The sequence below is a fragment of the Carlito syrichta genome, unplaced genomic scaffold (genome assembly GCF_000164805.1).
Source record: "Carlito syrichta isolate Samal-C Ts95f unplaced genomic scaffold, Tarsius_syrichta-2.0.1 Scaffold233425, whole genome shotgun sequence".
NCBI lineage: Eukaryota > Metazoa > Chordata > Mammalia > Primates > Tarsiidae > Carlito > Carlito syrichta.
The window spans coordinates 123,827-131,004 of NW_007177521.1; the positions used below are offsets into that span (position 1 = coordinate 123,827).

The following is a 7,178-nucleotide window of genomic DNA, read 5'->3' on the forward strand; positions in this document are numbered from 1 at the left end:
ACTAATTCATCCCTGAATTCGGGCAGAGCTTCAAAAGTGCCCCCAGCAAGGCCAGGTGAATCAGAAATGCCTCCCTCCCTTCTCTGTTCCGATGAAAGCTCCCTCTTGAACCCTCTGCTTTCGACGGCCCACGACGCTAGACCCGGTGCCTGTCACTCTGGGACGGCCCTCCAGTCATCTTGGGGCCCCTCTGCCTTGCCAGGCCCTGTGGCTTCTTTCTCCTGGCTAGTTCCCCCCTTTCATGGGGCATATCGTCCATTGACTTCCTGAGAAAAGTGCACGAGAAACAGATTTTGAGAGACTCGACCTGTTCCCCTTACTTTCCAAGATGGTTTGCCTGGGAAGACATAAATCCATGTGAAAAATAACTTTCCTCAGCATTTTGAAGGCACTGTTTGTAGTTTCAGCGTTTAACGTTGACCTTGAGAGTCCAGTGATGCTTTGAGTCCTGATACGTTTTATGCAACGAAGTTTTTCCTCTACAGCAGTTTTCAGGGCCTTCTGTTTGTCCTCACTGTTTTGAAATTTCAAGACGTGGTTTGATAATAGGGTTTTTCCCCCCCCATTTTTTGACGGAAGGCATTTTAATGGAGAAGTTCAGATTTCCGTTCTGGGAAATTTCCTTATGTAATCTCTTTGTTTTGTTTTCTCTCTCCTGTTTTTCTAGAGAGAACAGACTATTTTTGGTAGCTTTCATGGTAGTTATTTCTTTTTAGCAGTTTCAGAAATTAATATCCAAACCATCAAATACTTGCCACCAGAATGTCTGCAAACTGAGCGACTGAAGATTGTTTTTCAATTATCTAGGATTTTTATTTTATACATATTAAATCTATTTAGATATATTTAGGTATGGCTTTTCTAAAATCATATTACACTTGTAGATACATAAGAAGGAAAATAAAAGCAGAATTGGTTAAGGTGGTTTTAAAACTTTAGCGTTCTAGTTCTTTGAATCACCATTCAAAACTATGTGTTCAACTTTTTTAATGGCAGTAAAAAACATATAATACAAAATTTACCATCTTAAACATTTTTAGGTGTACAGTTTAGTAGTGTTAAATATATTCACATTGTTGTGCAACAGATTTCCAGAACTTTTTCACCTTGCAAAACTGAAATTCATGTGCTTTAAACTACTCCCTGGTGAGTACACTAAAGCCCAGACTTCTTTGCTATTATACAAGGCGACCATGTAATCAAAAAAAGCGATGTGTATCCCCTAAAGCTATTGAAATAAAAGGAAAAAAAAGCCAGGCTCAGTGGTTCAGCCTGTAATCCCCCGCCTTTGGGAGGCTGAGGTGAGTGGACTGCCTGAGCCCGCGGGTTCAAGACCTGCCTGGGCAACTTGGTGAGACCTCATCTCTACAATAAATAAAAAATTAGCTGGGTGTGGTAGCGTGCGCCTGTAGTTCCAGCTACTTGGAAGGCTGAGGCAGAAGGATCACCGGAGCCCAGCAGGTTGAGGCTGCAGTGGCCTGCAACTGCACTCCAGTCTGGGTGACAGAGTGAGACTCCAACTCAAAAAAAAAAAAAAAAAAAAAAAAAACAGAATAAAAAAAGGCAGGGTGCAGTGGCTCATGCCTGTAATCCCAGCACTTTGGGAGGTGGAGGCAAGAGGATTTCCTGAGTCCAGGGTTACAGGACAAGCCTAGGCAACTTGGTGAGACCTTGTCTTTACAATAAACCAAAAAATTAGCTGGGTGTGGTGGTGCATGCCTGTAGTTCCAGCTACTTGGAAGTCTGAGGCGGAAGGATTGCCTGAACCCAGCAGGTCAAGGCTGCAGTGGTCGTGAGCGTGCCTGTGACTCTGGCCCGGGTGACAGTGAGACTCCTACTAAAAAAATAAAACAAATAAAAAAAGAAGAAAAAAAACCTACTCCCTATTTTCTCCTACACCCAGCCCTCAGCAGCCGCCATTCTTGGTGTTTCCATGAATTTGACTATGTTAGGAACCTCATATAAGCAGCCCACACAATATGTATCTTATTGTGACAGGCTTGTTTCACGTGCTGTAATGTCCTCAAGTTTCACCCATGCTGCAACACAATGTCGTAACACGCAAAAGGATTTCCTTGCATTTTAATGTAACAAGTTTGTGGAGACAGAGGAATGCACTGGCAATATGATTCACTCGGAAACACTACATCCAAAATGCAAGGCCTTTGAAAGCAATCTGCAAAAACCTTAAAATTTTGTCATCCAAACCTAAGGATGGAAAAGAAGAGAAAGTTATTCCTTACTTTTGCAAAAGTCAATAAAAACAGTTGACATGCAGTATGGCAAATAACCTTACCCAGTAAGAACGTAGTAAAATTGAAAGTAGCTGCTCAACTAACACTGTTAGGTTGGATTGAAACAGCAGCCATCAGCTTTCCACGGGGCCCTGGTCCCTGGAGAAGAGACCTCATCTCAGCTGCTGTCGTGAGGCTGTTTTGCTGTGATCTCCCCAAATTCCATCTCCAGGGTTTCTCTTTGAAAGGGTGAAGGCAAAATGGAGTAACATTAACTAAAGAACAGATATTTTAAATTGCTTAAGCTTTGTAATACTTTGCTAACTGTTTGTTCCAAGGACAGAACCAGGTTTCTGGAGGTAGCTATTGACAATTGTTTTGCAGTTCCCAAGTATGTCTTGTACTGATTGCTCCTCGATTCTCAGCATTGGTTTTCCAGCAATACGGGACCAAGCTGACCTAATCTATTGTTATCAGTCTTTCATGATTGCCCACCAGCCCGCCAGAGGTTGAAGGCCCTGGAGTCACAGGACTGGTTACCCTAACACCAAGGACACAAGACCTGCACGGCATTATCAATACTTAGGAACTGATAACACCACTGGAGATTTTTAAAATCCTGTCTCCTTGTTAAAACTTTAAAGGGTCCTCTTTCCACAACCTCTAGACTGCACTGCCTCTTGGTGTTGGTCCCGTTCTCCCTTGAGTGGAATAAACTCTTTGGCAATTTTTTGCTTTATTCCCGCAGCACTGGCCCACCTTGCCTCAGTTTACCTAACACCCTTCACAAAGTCAAGTCAGTGCAGAGGGAAGGAGGGAAGTGGAAATTTATTTAAGCCCGGATTTTAAAGCCTGAATCCATTGGGGAAGTTCAAGGGCTTATTGAAGTTTTCAGACAAAGAGGACTTTCCCAAACATCCTTTGAAGTAAACATGCTTGTTCTCAGTGAGCAAGGCGACTCACAGAGCTGCTGTCCATGAGGAAACGCGGGCAGCTCCCCTTGACTGGCAGGATCTCCTCCAGCAATAGCCCCATCTGGGTTCCTTGCTTCCCCGGGGCTCCTGCATGGCTCCTGCCTTCCTGGCTCCCCAGATCCGCATGGAGAACCAGCAGCCTCAGGAGCTGGGGGGGGCCTCCCTGGGGCAAATGGTACATCCTGGTGCATGGCCAGGGATGTCATCTTAGGACTGGGGGTGCTGGGGTCAGTGCATGTTGGGAGAGGAAAAGGGTGGATCATTCACCAAACCTGCTCCCCGGAGCATGGCCCTGTGTGAAGGGTGAAATTGGGTGAAAAGAGCCTGGAGGTAGGTCTTGGGTGGAGGTCTTAGCAGGTGCAATCAGGGTAGGGCAACCAGAGCTGTGGGCCAAGGTTAGACTTAGACCTAGTCCCAGTCAAGACCTTTCCTTATTTCCACCCAATCCCCTGGCTTCCAGCTCTGGTCAGCTGGGGAATCATGGCCCGGGGCTATTGTCTGGTTCCACTGCTGGTCTGTTCCAGGTACCCGGGGCTAGACCCTGCTCTAACAGAAATTAAAAAAAAAAAAAAAAAAAAAAAGACATCCGATGGGGACTTGCCAAGCAATGCTCCAGGTGTATGAAGCAGTCCGTCCCCAAGGAGTGGAGATGGGCTCTGCAGGTCGAAATTTAGAATTCCCTGTGAAAATTGTCTGAGCCATCTGGAACATAATATTACAGAAAGAGCTATTCTGTAGGGAGGAAACTATTCTGTAGGGAGGAACCCTGGAGTTTCAAGAATACCTATATTTATCCCTTTAGCTCAGGTATTTATTCTCAAAGAGATCATAGATGGGCCTCATGAATCCTTTTCAGATCACACCAGCACCCCTAACCTTCACCCCTGCTCCCTTGCTCCGGGCCAACTAGAACTCGGGCCAGGCCCACGGCAGCCTTGGTGCCTACAGTTTCTCTGCGGTCGGCTCCTCCCGCTCTTGGCTTTGTGCTGACTCTCTCAGACCCAGGCAAGGGCACACACTGCTCCAAGTCTCCCAGGCGGATGTAGGTCCCCTGGGGCTCCCTGACCACTTCCATCTCGGGCCCTGGGCCCTGAGATCACTGGTCAGCAGGTGCATCTTCCCCAGGTCGAGACTCCATCACAGACCAAGTCCCCTGGGGCCCCTGACCACTCTGTCCCTGGGCCCCGGGCCCTGAGATCACCAGCCTCAGGGGTGCATCTTCCCCAGGTAGAGACTCCATCAGAGACAAGGTGTGTCTTGTGTGCCATCAGATCTCTTGCATTTGGAACAATAACTAGCCCAAGTCGTTTGTTTAAAAAATGTTCATGGGGGCCGGCCTCAGTGGCTCAGTGTGTTATCCTGGCCTTTTGGGAGGCCGAGGAGAGTGGATTGCCTGAGACAACTTGGTGAGACCCTGTCTCTACAATAAATAAATTAAAAGTTAGCCGGTCGTGGTAGCACACGCCTGTAGTTCCAGCTCCTTGGAAGGCTGAGGCAGAAGGATCTCCGGAACCCAGCAGGTCGACGCTGGGGTAACCATGAGCGTGCCACTGCACTCCAGCCTGGGTGATGGAGTGAGACTCTAACTCAAAAAAAAAAAAAATGTTCATGAGATAGATGATTACCTCTTCTTTATCAGTGTGTTTGAAGGGGTAACAGCACTTGGCTGGGATTTAGACAGTGTGAAAATGCCAAGGGAAACAGGAGCCAGGATGCAGAGAGAAGAGGCGGGGGTCCCTGGAAGCTGGGGTCACTGAAGGCAGACTCCTGGGGACAGCCAGCCCTCTCAGAGGCAGGCCGAATCCTCCTTCACCACGTCTCTCATCTGCTGCTATCACTTAAGACGTGCTGATACCCTTGATGCGCTTGCCAGAGTAGTGTTTAATGACCCATATCTCATACTGTGACATAGGGCAAAGTCGAAACTCACATTTGCTTTGGATCTGTACCTTTTACCATCTGTTGGTTCGTTTGAGGCTAGGAATAAGACCAGCCCGGGCAACATAGTGAGACCCTTCTATAAACAAGCAAGCAGGCAAACAAACAAACAAACACACATACAATAGAAAGGAAAAGCTAAAGGGTGGTGGGGAGACCTGTCAGGGGAAGGTGTCTTGATTTTATTTTCTTCTTAGAAATCCTAGAGGCCGGGCTCGGTGGCTCAGCCTGTAATCCCAGCACTTTGGGAGGCCGAGGAGAGTGGATTGATTGAGCCCGGGGGATTCAAGACCCACCCGGGCAATGGGCGAGGCCTCGTCTCTACAATAAATCAAAAATTAGCCGGGCATTGTAGCGCCCGCCTGTAGTTCCAGTAACTCGGAAGGCTGAGGTGGAAGGATCGCCAGAGCCCAGCAGGTCGAGGCTGCGGTGGCCGGGAGCAGCCACTGCACTCCAGTCTGGGCGACAGAGTGAGACTCAAACTAAAAAAAAAAAAATCAAGAAATCCTAGAAAACTGAAAACAACAGGAAGATGTCGTATTGAGAAGGACCTCCATCGACTTGATCATGAGTCAAGCAAGAGAAGCTCCTCAGAAGGAGAAACTAAAGCCCACTTCATCTGTCTCCAGGTTCCTCAGGGTCTGCAGGGTTGAAAGCAGAAAAGAGAACAGTGACCTTGGAGCCACTGATTCCCAGCCCGGCAACTGAATCTGGGAGATGGCTGCCTTTGACGCTGGTAACTGCTGGCTTCTGGCGTTTCTTGGTTAGAATGTCTCCCCTAACAGATGTTATGGGTTAAACTAGAATGATGAGTCTCTGCTCTAAATGTTTACTATTTTCCTTAAATACTTTAGTTTGTAATTTTACTTTTAAGTTATAAAAAGCAATATAATGGCTGGGCTTGGTGGCTCAGCCTATAATCCTGCGCTTTGGGAGGATGAGGTAAGCGGATTGCTCGAGCCCGCAGGTTCGAGATCTGCCTGGGCAACTTGGCAAGACCTCATCTCTACAATAAATAAAAAATTAGCATGGCATGGTAGTACGTGCCTGTTGTTCCAGCTACTCGAAAGGCTGAGGCGGAAGGATCGCCGGAGCCCAGCAAGTCGAGGCTGCGGTGGCCAGGAACATGCCACTCCACTCCAGTCTGGGCAACAGAGAGAGACTCCAACTCAAAAAAAAACAACAACAAAAAAAAGGCAATATAACATGTAGAAAGTTTTCGGGAAAATGCCCAGTCTCCTTCCATTATAGCACAAAATGGCTGTGTCTTCAGGATCCTTTTGCGCCTTCTTTTCACATGTGGCCTTGATACCCCGCCAGCAGTCAACCAACGTCTGCCAAGGGCCCACGCGGCCAGCCGCTGCGCTCAGCGCTGGAGGGGCAGCCACGAAACCAGGACCTTCTGGAAACAGAGCCGAACCAGGTACGCTTAGGTGGTGACAAGCGATGTGAGGAAGCCAGCGCAGGCCGGGAGACGGAGGGTGACGGGATGGGTGCCATTTCGGGTGGCTTGGAGGGAAGGAGGCCTGGCTTGGGGTGTCGGAGCAGATGAACAGTCAGCGTGCCATGTGACCGGCTGTGCCGCCGTGCAGGTGCCGTGGGACTCGTGTCAGGCAGAGGGAGCCGTGCGTGCAGGCCCCGTGGGACCAGGCCTGGGTGTCTGAGATCCGGGGTCGGCGGTGCCGGACAGGCGAGAGGTAAGGGACGCAGAGAGTGGCGGGAGACGGGCTGGCATCCAGGGCATAGTCGTGCCAGCTCACGAGTCCCCCACGCTTATGGGGCTGTGTCCACCCGAGAGCACACGGTCACATACGTTTCTCACTGCACGGTTCTCACTCTGCACGCGTTTTGTGCACACACGGGCCGCTCTCACTAAGAGCCCCTGCTTTGTCCTGCGGTGAGTATCTCTGGCTTCCCTTGTCCTTTGCCCTCTTCATTGTATTTCAGCTATTTTTTAAAGTATAAATTCCCGGAACCGGAATTCCAGACTCCAGGACTATGAAAATACAAACTACCAAATCTCTCTCCAAGG

At 48.5% G+C, this 7,178-nt stretch overlaps 1 long non-coding RNA gene across 1 annotated transcript in view; it reads right to left on the bottom strand.

Annotated features, from left to right (window-relative positions):
* Positions 1-2,067: 2,067 nt before the first annotated feature.
* LOC103253479 overlaps positions 2,068-7,178 on the bottom strand; it is a 13,965-nt gene continuing 8,854 nt past the window's right edge. Inside the window, exons 3-4 of the long non-coding RNA XR_503877.2 lie at positions 2,297-2,473; positions 2,068-2,208 (exon numbers count right to left, since the gene is read on the bottom strand). This is a non-coding gene — a long non-coding RNA (uncharacterized LOC103253479). The remainder of the gene's footprint in view (positions 2,209-2,296; positions 2,474-7,178) is intronic.